The following is an 11972-nucleotide window of genomic DNA, read 5'->3' as shown; positions in this document are numbered from 1 at the left end:
TTAACGCCGGCACCAACCAGACAAACTCGTCAACACCATCCCAGTTCTCTAACCCCTATATTCGCTAGAACAGACACAAGTTTTCGTTCTTTCCACACACAATAACAGATTGGAATCAGCTAGTTAAACCATTGTCCCATGAGCTTTAACCAATTATTACTATATTGTGTTCTTTTTTGAAGTGTTGCGTTTTTTTGTGGCTTGATTGACTTGTTCACCCACCCTGCTTGGACTCAGTGTCCGCAGTATTTTGTAAATAAAAATAAAAACACTGGGACGAAGTGTGTAATGGTGCTCAACGAGGCAAAACGTGAGAAGACAAGAACAAACAAATCCAAAGTGAAATGTGACAGAAGTGAGTTTTTCAGGTGTTGAAATAGGGAGCTGCATGGAAATGACACTGCTCCCTACAGAGGTTCTGATTTCTAAGGCTGAAAAAATCCTTGAAGGCTGTGTGTTGTGTAGGAAGGAATTCCTCCACAACAAAATAGTAGTTATGGCGCTTGGTTGCTGCGCTGAAAGATGCGGGTTCGACGATGGTTGCACCATCTAATGTGGGTATGGGATTAAGTCAGGGATACAAAAATTTCAATTTAGCCATTGTTGTTTTTTTTTTCATTTTAAGTCATTCAAACTTTTCAGCTAAACTGGTGCAGAAGCTGAATGTCAGTAAGTGAACAAAGAGCTATTATACTGCAGTTTTTGTATACCTCATGTGACGTGGTGATCCCCTTTGACATCTCAAGCACCTTTCGACTGCTGAAACTGAAACAGCATGAATGAATAGATAAGGCACTGAGCGTGTGGTTATTCATTCTTATTCATTAATGCCTTACGCATCATCAGAAGGCAGAAATACACTACTAAAATTTTGATGTCTCTACCCAATAAAGCTGGTGACAGTAGACTTGCAGGGGTGGCGTTGTGATCAAGGCCTTTTGAAAACATGTACACACATACCGTGTGTCCCAAAAATAACTGATAGATTTTGAAAATCAACAGGATAGCTAAGCGGGCGAGTTGGTGATACATTATGCAAAAAACAGCGCGAACGGGGACGAAAGGAAGAATACACAGGAACAAGCGCTGACTCTCAACTAAAGTTTAATCACAGGAAACATGCTTATAAAAGGAAACAGAACACAAAAAACACCAAAACCAGAACGCATGTGGTACTGAGTGATATCCAGATATGCAACCTCACAGTCACGCAGGAGCAGGGATGGTTTGCTGACATACAATCTTGCTTTCTTTGCCATTTTGTACGCCTCGATGATTTCCCTGGTCAACTGGTTGGGGTGGTTGTACAAAATGTCAGTACAGACGGATTGAGCTAGAATTGTATTGTTTGCGGCCTTACGCTTAGGAAATCAGGGAATCTTATCCCTTCAAAATTCAAATTTACATTTTCACCAACAGGTGGTGCTGATGGCTATAAAAAAATAAAACACCTGTACGGAAATTTTGCTAGGACTGTTGCAAAAAACTAAAAAATGACATTTTCAATGTAACCACCAGATGCTGCGATGACGTGGCGCAGTCTCAGGCAAAAGTTCCCAGACACCCGTTGTAACATGTCACTTGGAATTGTCTCACATGCCGTACAGATGTGCTGCTTCAGCTCCGCAATTGTTTGTGGAGTTTGGTGGTAAACCAAATCTTTCAGGTACCGCCAATGAAAAAAGTCGCAGGGCTTCAAGTCTGGCGAATAAGGAGGACATGCCGTGCCACTTCCTGTATGCTTGTCGTAATCCAAGGCAATCACACGCTCACTAAATATAATAATGATGTCATGATTATTGCAGATTCGAGTGACACCACTCATATCATGAAAACAGTTAAAATCAAGAAAAACTACGAACAAAACTATTTCATGCACACCAAAATAAATAACAAAAATAGGAAGTCTTGCCCACAAAAAAAGTTAGAAATCCTTGCACCAGCTGGTCATGCACAGGATGAATGAGCCAGTTACTTATCCTGTTGAGCACAGGATAAGTTTACTAACTCATTCTTGGCTAAAACGAGATACCGTCTGAAACACCGCCAGCTGCATCTCGCTCCACAACCTTTTTGGAACAGTTCTCGTTTTTGCAAGAATAAAAGAACCGAAATTGTCCAGTTCATCCGGTTCCTTTTTCAGAATATCTCCAAGTTTGTCAATTTCATCATCGTATTTGTCCTTTTTGCTTTTTTTTTTTGCGGGGCTCAATGCAGCTGGGTGCTTCAGGCAGAAGCTCAACTCCTGCACTTATTGGTGGAGTTGAGCTTGGTCCAGGGCTTAAAACAGAGATAATATTTTCCCCGGTATACATCTCAGCAAAAATCTACTGGGCATTTCTTGCTGGCTCAAAGTCATCAAGACCCTCTGCTACATCCTTGGCCCCGACATTGAGGGCTAGGGGGTCCAAGTTACCGGAGGTTCTGCAGTGATGTAAAAGATGAGTGTAAACTCCACTTGCAAACAAGTAAATGATGCCTTTGCTAGTTTAAATGCACTTGAATACCATGGACAGTCTGTTTGATTTATTTCAGACAGTAAACACAAATAGAATTCATTTGGTACAATTTTTAGCATTGGTAGACTGCAAATACCATTGGTATATATTTGTGCTGTTGAAGTGAAATAAATCTGCTAAAATCATGGGAAATTGACTTACGACCTGCCCAAGGAAACACAACCGCTCATAGTAGGGCGAGGTGGTATCATCTTCTTCCACGTCGTCCACCCCAGCCCCACTCTTTCTTGCCCGGACGCGATTTTTAAACACGCGGCGGAACGTGTCCCGCAGGTATTTCCATCGGGCTTTGACCTCTGGAACTGCGAAAGCACAAAGAGCACATGCCGTTAAACCCGCCACAAGATAAAAGCCTGTACCGTATTTCTGTGAAATAGTATAATTCTAGTTCTCTATGCATGCTTTCCTTGTCAGGCAAATCTGCTACGCGGCAGCGCGCATTTTCTAGCGAACGATAACGACCGCTCGACAACAGCTAACACCACATGCATGAGACATAAATGAGCGCCTTCACTTCGTAAATATCCAGTCTGCGTACGTAAGCAGTAAGCAGACAATGAAACCAACTCAATGAAATTGTTTACAAAACTGCTCACCTGGTGCACCGACGGCTTCTGCAACTCGGCGCCAAGCCGCATCAGAGTGGCCACGATGTTTGTAGAGCCTGTGCTGCAGGTCCCAAAGGACCTGCTCGCACGATGATAATGCCATTGTTAACATACCTTCTCTTTTTAGCTTTTTAAAAGAAGCAGGCGTGCTTGAAAAACTGTAAATTTCAATCCGCTAGTTCACTTTATTAGGTGATACACTTCAGCTACTTTCTCATTCATGAGAAGAAGGCTGAGGTTTTTATTTGTCTGATTGGGAGCCTCGGGATCCTTGCCCAGGCAAGGATAGGCGCTGAGACTACCTGACCTTCTTGATGTTTTTAACATTAGCCATGTCTAAATTTCGTTTCTTCCATTATTACTAGGTAGTACAGTATTATTAGGCCATCTACACCAGCAATGATTTTTAACATTTTTGAAAATTATACAGAAAACTTATTCTATACCTTGAGCTTGGCGCATGATGGCCTTAGCTGCCTATGTGCCATAAAACCCAACACAACACAACACGATGGGGCTACGCAGGACGTGCTGTGGCTTGAAAGGGCAGGTTATCATGCCCCAGTTACAACTTAAAACCTGCCAACATTGCTTCAAGTGCCAGAAGAGGTAGGGCTGTGAAGGTGTACCGTTATTTAAAGGTGGCCAAAGATCCAGTAGCTAGTGTGCAATTGCAAAAATTTATGAAGCTATGCTATCAAGAGATGATGAAGCCGGTCACACCACCGGCTTCCTTCGCTGGACGCACACACCCAGCATTCCTTGCGCGGGATGATGTCCATGTAGGTTGGAGTAGGTGTTAGTTGAAACCGAAACCGTAACACACAACACTACACAAAGAAGACACACTCAAAGCAGCAGTGTGGACATCATTGAGGCATGCGCATGGGCATCCAGCCCAACTTGTTCAGAGCAGAAATCTGAACTCTTCGTGATACGACATAAACAAAGCGGTAGGAGAACTACAACCTCCCTCCCTGCAAATAAACGTTTATATCAATGGATGAGCCTTCAAAAAGATACAAACCAACAGAATACTTTGCTAGTATTTACAAACAAATGGAAAAAATAATGACACACTAAGCTAAAACGCACGGTAGAAGCAGCGGTGCGATTAATCCGCCGCATAGCTAATCGAAGACAAGGGGGTTAGGAAAGAGATTTCTGCTGACTAGTGAAGACCTTTGCGCTAAGCAGAATACTCTATGCCACCCCTTATCCCAAATTTGCGAAAGAAGAAAAGGACAAATTGAATAGCGTGATATGGCAGGCCTACAAAGCTGCGCTGACTCCCACTAAGTGCCTCAACCAAAAGGCTTATGAGGTTAGGAATACACAACACCTACAGTGAGCTAAAAGGAGCCCATTTAATGGCTCGAACTGCGAGATTAGCCAATTCTAGAACTGGCAGGAGTATTTTTACCAGGCTTGATAGTAACTTTAAACCTAAGAATAAAGACGCTAAAGTAGGTTTGCCCCGTGACTATAGGATGGCCGTACTAATCAAACCACTCCCCAAAAACATGCACCCCGTACACCATGAGGGTAGAGGACAAGCACGAGCCAAAGCCTTACATAACAAATACGGACAGTGCGCTGGAATACTTTATGAAGATGCGGCAGAATACAAGCATAAGAATGTCTTTGCAATTGTGGCTGTGAACGAGAATGGTGGCCACATCGTCTCGGCAACAATGAAAAAGAAATCCTCTGAAACGGCAGAAGAGGTGGCTATAGCCCTCGCCCTAGCGCATACCCAAGAGAGCATAATTCTCAGTGACTCTAAAATGGCTATTAATAATTTTGCAAGAGGGCGAATTACAAACACCTCCCTTAGAATCCTTAATGCCACCAAATTCTCACCAAATTATACTGAACTGATATGGGTCCCAGCCCATACGGGGAATCCGGGGAACAAGGCAGGTCGACTGGGCAGTGGACGAGTCTGGCTCCCTGAATTTCACGAAGGACACCATGATCACATATCACGATCTCACCAATCATTTTAAACTAGAGAGGAGAACTTTCCCCCTCTGGACAAAAGCGTGACTAAAGAACAAGAGGCTACGTGGCATCGTGTACAGACGAGATCGATATGCACCCCATCACTCCTCGCGCACATTTGTCCGGATCTATACAACCCAAACTGTAAACACTGCAGCCAACAAGGCACCTACGATCACATCCTGTGGGATTGCAAGATAGAGCCACCTCCGGGTGATCTAGTTACCGCTCCTTCTCTCAAGCGATGGTAGACCGTGCTGGCAAGCTGTGACCCCAGAACACAAGTTTTGGCAGTGGAGTGGGTTGACAAAGTCATCGAGGGCTATGTACTCTCGACCACTTAACACGACCGAAATTACTTTGGCAGGCGCTCTAAACCACCCTGCTTTAAAAATCTGAATAGAATTTCGCCACTGACCGTGAGGGGAACAGTGCAGGCAGCGCTTGTAACTTGAGGGTGCTTCCAGCTGTGGGACAGAAACTTGGATTCTGCCTGATTTCTAAATGATATGCGTGAAACAAAAACCAGCTACAGAAGGAAATTATTCATGAAAAGACATGATTGCAGCAACACTGAAGTAGAGAACGCATGGATGAGGGTTTAGGTGGATTTACTGGGATGAAGTGGTCAAGGTGGGGACACGAATTATTTCAAGACCACAAGAGAGGTGTTTGTACTGTAGTGGTATCTCATGTTGAGGCGATTCAGTGCTTCTGATATTATTCGTCTGCTTGTCGATCACATTAGAGTAAAGAGTTTAGCACCCAGCTGTAAAAAAAACGTAATGAATATCTCCTACTTCTTATGCAAACCCTTCAGACTACGAGGCATTGTTAGAGAAAGTTTAGCATTGGCCATCTTGATAGGATAAAACGAAAATTTTAAATTTATCTTTTTTTGTTCCAGACGACGTCCATGGAAACATACGCCTGCAGCTAGTGCCATCAGAGGACCCACTCGTTGGCTGCCCTTTTCCGCCACCTTGCACATGGCATGGCACTGAGTGCAACTTGCAGGGTTGTGTGAAGACATTAAGGCTGCGCAGTTCCCTCTGGAAACATGTCAGCTGGTGCCACTAGCATCTGTTGTAGTGTCATCCCCAAAAACATGTTCTTCTGTGCAGTGAAGTAGATCTTGATGACTCCCAAGGTTTGTTGCCACCTTGTCCAGAGGAACCCATGCCTTCCTCCAGCCAAGCTAACCCTCACATGCAAAAGCATGTAAGTGCATCCAGTGAACATGATGCACCTGATAGCATGACCAATCTGCAATGCATTTGGCATCTCTCCTGCTCAAGTGGCAAAGAGCAGGCTGCCTGAGAGTACCGCCGACGAGGTAGCAAAAGAGATTGTGAATTTTTTTACTGAATTCATTCAAGATACAACCACTGCAACTGACATGTCACGGCTTGGAAAATTTACGTCGAAGAATGGCAGAGGAAAGTATTGAAGAAATTTGTTTCCTTTTAAGACTTCCCGGACTGTGTTCTTAACAGAGGGAGATTTAATGGAGAAATTGAGAATGTTTCTTTTCTTGTCACCATCGGAGCTGTAGGAAAGGTTCAGACACTTTTTGAGGAAAAAGAAACAACACAACCCTCCTGCAAGTGGTGCTAACGGCAGTTACTACTTAGAACGTAGCACATTTAAAAACACCGAAAATGTAAAGGCATTGGCTCTTAGCAGTATTTCGATGAATTTGAAATTTGTAACCCTCTTGGAAGCAAACCTATCGGCACAAGTTCTTCACTGGCTATTTAACCTTTTTTAATTTCCCACCAAAGTAAAGGGCAAGTATCTTGACGTGCTTATGAAATCTTCCGCTGTTGCAAAGTTCAGTCTGCATGAGATAATGCAGCCACTGCTAACAGATCTACAACACCTGGAAACGAGCGGTGCAGACATCACCGGAAAAGTGGTGACAGGCTCCCTCCCTTCTTTTTGTGAGCTCTGACAACCTCCCTAGCTACCAAATGAGTGTTTTTCACGAATGCTTCTCTTCAGGCCTTATATGCCGGTTTTGCTTAGCAGACAACTCGGTATTAAATCACGGATGGCACTAAGCTAATTCACTTTACGAACAAGAGATGCATGCCCAGCATGTACATCTAACAAAAACCGATGCGAGACTGTCAAATGTCTGTAGAATCACAAGTGAAATCTGTTTCACCACACTGCATTCATTTGAAGTCACTAGAGGTTTCCCACCTGACATCGTGTATGACAGGTTTGAAGGGGTTATTCCTTTTGTTCTGAAGCGTGTCAGCCTACAAATCATCTGCAGTCATTTCTACTCTTCATGAGTTGAACCGAAGGCTTGCCCCATTCCCTTTGGATGGAGAAGATATGAACTGAAGGCTTGCCTCATTCCCTTTGGACGGAGAAGATAATACAGGCTTCCACCCCTTTCCCATCAAGCAATATTTGGCAATGCATCAATAAAAGGCTCCCCCCCTTCAGAGAACCTATGCTTCTTCCACTTTTTTTCTTTCTTTGTTGGTAACTGAGTCCCCAAGGAAAATACAGCATACAATTATTACCTTGGCTTAAGGTCTTTGGTACACAATGTTCTTGTACCGCAAATTACTCGCAGTGCAGTGCCATAGTTGGAAATATTAATTAAAGACTTCTATGGCTCATTTAGGCTAACATTTCCAGATGTTATGATCCCTAAAATGCACCACCTCATTCATTACCCAACGCTATTGCTCCTGTATGGCCCACTTTCATGCGATTTGAAGCGAAGCACCAGTTCTTCAAGCCGAGTGCTTGTAATAAGAACTCCAAGAGCATGACCTGCAGTTCATGTATGCCCCGAGCCAGTTGAGACAAGCCAACTCTAGATTTTCAACAACCATTTGACCACTGATATATCATAACTTACTAGTGACAGCCAAAAATAAATAACGGCTCACTTTCGATGTTGACGGCTCTCAATTTCGCAATATTACCTTAGCCCAGAATATACAGACCACTTTATTTCCTTTATTCAACGATAACTCCAAGTAGCCTGATGGCGCTACCGAAGGGGGCTAACTAGGGTGGCTTGATGTCCGCTCGCCTCCGCTTTCAGGTTGGGGACACCCTTTGTACCACCCCGTGCCGCAGGTTGTAGCTCTGCTCCCTGTGTCTCTCGTTGCCTCGGCGCCCTCCTTTCGAATTCGTTTCTCTTTTGTGAAGAATGAAGCTACTTAAAGGTGCACTAAGAGGAATCTGAACTGGTCTTTTTACCACGGGAACTCGATTTACACATTTCAAGCCTTCTTAGAAAGATGTTCTTGTGCGGCTGATTTCCCAGATTTCAACGGGATTAAACGTCCCAACTCCCGCCTTTTTTTGAACTCACCGCCAACCAACCTTTCAGCCAGAACCTTGGCGGCTTGCCGCTCTGCCAACGGCGGAGCGATACGTAGCGATCAGCGAAAGCAAAGAGCCCACGCGTATTTTTATTTCCGTGGGCCTAATTTGCAGCTATGTAGTCTCTGACGATCTGTTTATTCACGGAAACCTAAAAAACAAAGTAAAAGCGGAAGCAAAGCGGCCACGCAGTCGGACTGCCTGAAAGGCACTGCACGCGTTAGTTGACTCCTCCTGCCTTCAGCGGTGAGTTCAAAAACAAGGCGGGAGTCTGAGCATTTAATCCGATTTAAATTAGGAAAATCGGCCACACACGACATTAATTCAAAGTTTAAGAATTTTTGCGGTGCTCTCAATAGTGCAGGAATACTGATCGCTCGTCCTCTTTTCCTAACCTCAGTATATACCATTTCATGGTCCCTTTAAGTGCTGCCGAGAATAGCCTCCGACGTTTTGGAGGCAGGACTCGCCACTTGGACGAGACTGCAGCTGTTTCTTTTTTACTTTTTTACTATGAGGGCCTGAACTGCATGGTCAATGCGGTGATGGCGTGTCAGAACTCTCTACTCATCTTCATATCGGTCTTATTTGATAATCTGTGTGGCTCTCCAGAACCAGAAGGGGCCCGTGAAAGCCATTTGTTGAGCCACTTTTATCAAAACCTCCATCCATGTTTCCGTGTACCACAGCATCGTTCCTCACGTTATGTTCCTGTTTAGCTTTTTCCTTTAGGCGCCCGCTAAGTCAACTCTCATGTTACAACCGCGGTCGCGTTACATTTGAGCAAATGTGGTGTATATGGAGCAGTTGTCCCGAACTCTTATTAACATTCTCATCATTTCTTTCAGTCTCAAAAGCCAAACTCGGAGAAGGAATGGCGCTCGACTGTGTCCTGGATGGTGTAAGAGAACAAACGGACGGATCTCTCAACCGCATCCATGCGCTGACAATGCAAGATTTGTACAACATAATGAGAGACTATAATCGGCCATCCAGAGCGCCTTCATTCTGATGTTTACACCAGTGCTCACCCGGGGGTGGACAATATGGAAAAGAAAGAAGACAACCCCATCTTCTTTTTCATGCACCAGAATGTTGTGACGTCCCCGATGCCTTGGACTGGCAAGAAGCTGACCTACTTGATGTGTCCAATTTCATGATGGTGCTTATGACAGAGCCACAGCAGCAGCTCCTGAGAAACATTAGATCACACCGTGTCTTCATAGAAGGAACACATGGGAGAACCGGTAAGGACTAGAAATTGTTTGTAAGTATGAGTAGGGAGCAAAAGACACTGTCTACGTATGCACTTGGAACATGGTCTAAAAAGAGAAGACCGCTCGTAATATTCTAGTGTTGAAAAACAAATACATAGACGGGCAGGTGACCACTTAAAAACAGATGAAATGAAAAATATAAACGATTTTGTCCAACAAATCAGAGTTTGTTTGGCAACGATGAGATTCGATATATATGTGTGAATTCAATGTATAATAATGAAAGAATTTTACGAGGGAATTCATAAAAACATTATGGCTGCCAGACGAGCTCAAGCCAATTGAAACTCTCTAACAGGAGTTGGTGAGCCCTCCGAAAACAGCAAGAGTAGAGAAACAGTCTACAAGGCCATAGACAATTTTGTGGACTCTGTGCTTTGGCACTGTCAACCAGTGGCTGAAACAAAGGGCTCCCCTTCGAAATACTGACTGTATTAAGTTTTTTTGGAAAGCTACTCTTGTGATCACCGGCCTTGCTGGCCGGTATTTTCGATAAAAGCTGTACGCTGCCGTCATGCCTAGTCCACATTAATGAATCTATATAGTGGAGTGGAGTTCTCACATGGTATGAGATAAAGCAATGTTTGGGCCTGAGAAGGAGGAAAAATTAAATGCGGTGAGAGATGTTGCAACTACTGTCTTTTTACACGTATTAGCGCAGAAGATCCGTTCGGCGGAAAACCCAGCCTCGTCGTGACTGAAGAAGTCCTGATTGGTCAAGAGGGTAGTGAAGCAGAAAAGCAGTTTCACAGAGAAGAAATCAGGTGGTCAAGTGTATCGAACCACTGTGCACTAAGGAACGTTCGTTCAGGGGGATAAACGAAAGCTTTCTATGAGCATCTCACAAAACAGTAGGTGAATTACAGTACAGGAACACTTAATTAGCGTAACTAATTGGAGTGAATGACTAATATGAAGGATCTGTAATAAAGCAGTATGTGATGGAAAAGAGAGTGTCTATGCTTGCGAAAAAGTGCACCATGAGTTACCAGGCACCTTTCAACGCGCGCCGCGGTGGCTCAGCGGTTATGGTGCTCGGCTGCTGACCCAAAAGACGCGGGTTCGATCCCGGCCGCGGCGGCTAGAATTTCTTTGGAGGAGAAATTCTAGAGGCCCGTGTACTGTGCGATGTCAGTGCACGTTAAAGAACCCCAGGTGGTCGAAATTTCCGGAGCCCTCCACTACGGCGTCTCTCATAGCCTTAGTCGCTTTGGGACGTTAAAACCCCATAAACCATAAACCTTTCAATGCTATTGCATCATGCTCTTAAGGTGAACTTAAACCTCTTCCACGTTTTTTGCTGCACACCACAGAGGAAGAAATCAGTGAGAAAAGGAAAACAATAAGAAAGCGCTTGTGCAAATGCAGATATACTCATAGTGATAAACGAAAAGCGGCAACTTTCTTTTTGGGCAAAATTTAGAATGCGACTGCTAGGTAGCATTCTGTCAGGGCCCTACATTTGGTGCCCAGTGCATATGTGTTCTATAAAAACCAACCATCAAATAATAATAGCACAACTATTGTTACACCTGCTCTGAATGCTTTCATCGTTACTCTATTTCACAGGCTGTGACGTCCAGCTCGTCACCTTGCTGTGTGTCAATGAATTCGGGGCAGGGTTTCCAGTCTCCTTCTGTATAACTAGCCACGTTGACCGAAAGGTGATAAAGACATTCTTCACTTCAATCAAGAAGAAGATTGGAGCGGTAAAAGGTCACGTATTCATCAGTGACGACGCATCAGTGTTCTACAGCTGCCTGCTATGTGCCTGGCACATTGATAAAAACTGGAGGGAAGCCATCAAGAAGCACATCAAAAGGAAGTGAGCTGCAAGCGTTCACTTATAAGGTATGACTTACAAATGCGCAAGGTCAGACTAATAAGGAGGACAAGTGTCAAATGCAAACATTGGGAAATCTGACAGAAGTCACTGGCAACAGCGTCAACTTAAATACGAAACGAGCATCTTGTGATTAGAGAAATCACCTGTAGCAGGCTATGAGCCAGCTATATTATAAAAATGGGCAGCAGGCAGTGATATGCGCCTTAGCTAAGGAAACCCTGAAAAAGGCGAGAAAATGGCAGCTATGCTAATGGCCCGTCAGGGAATTTTGAATTCATAGACTGGAGGATTCAAGTTGCCCACGAGCAGAGCTATGCAGTGCAGCAGAATCCTTGCCATCGATCATATTATATGTTCACGT

At 44.1% G+C, this 11972-nt stretch overlaps 1 pseudogene across 1 annotated transcript; it reads left to right on the top strand.

Annotated features, from left to right (window-relative positions):
• The first annotated feature begins 3643 nt into the window (after positions 1-3643).
• Positions 3644-11622, top strand: LOC149346363 (uncharacterized; annotated as a pseudogene). Its single transcript, XR_016292371.1, has 3 exons — positions 3644-6352; positions 9337-9735; positions 11335-11622. The product of XR_016292371.1 is annotated as an uncharacterized LOC149346363 (transcript).
• The last annotated feature ends 350 nt before the right edge of the window (positions 11623-11972 follow it).

This window comes from Amblyomma mixtum, chromosome 4 (assembly GCF_055824585.1).
Source record: "Amblyomma mixtum isolate Tamu chromosome 4, ASM5582458v1, whole genome shotgun sequence".
NCBI classification, from domain to species: Eukaryota; Metazoa; Arthropoda; class Arachnida; order Ixodida; family Ixodidae; genus Amblyomma; species Amblyomma mixtum.
This window is presented reverse-complemented; position numbering and strand designations above follow the sequence as displayed.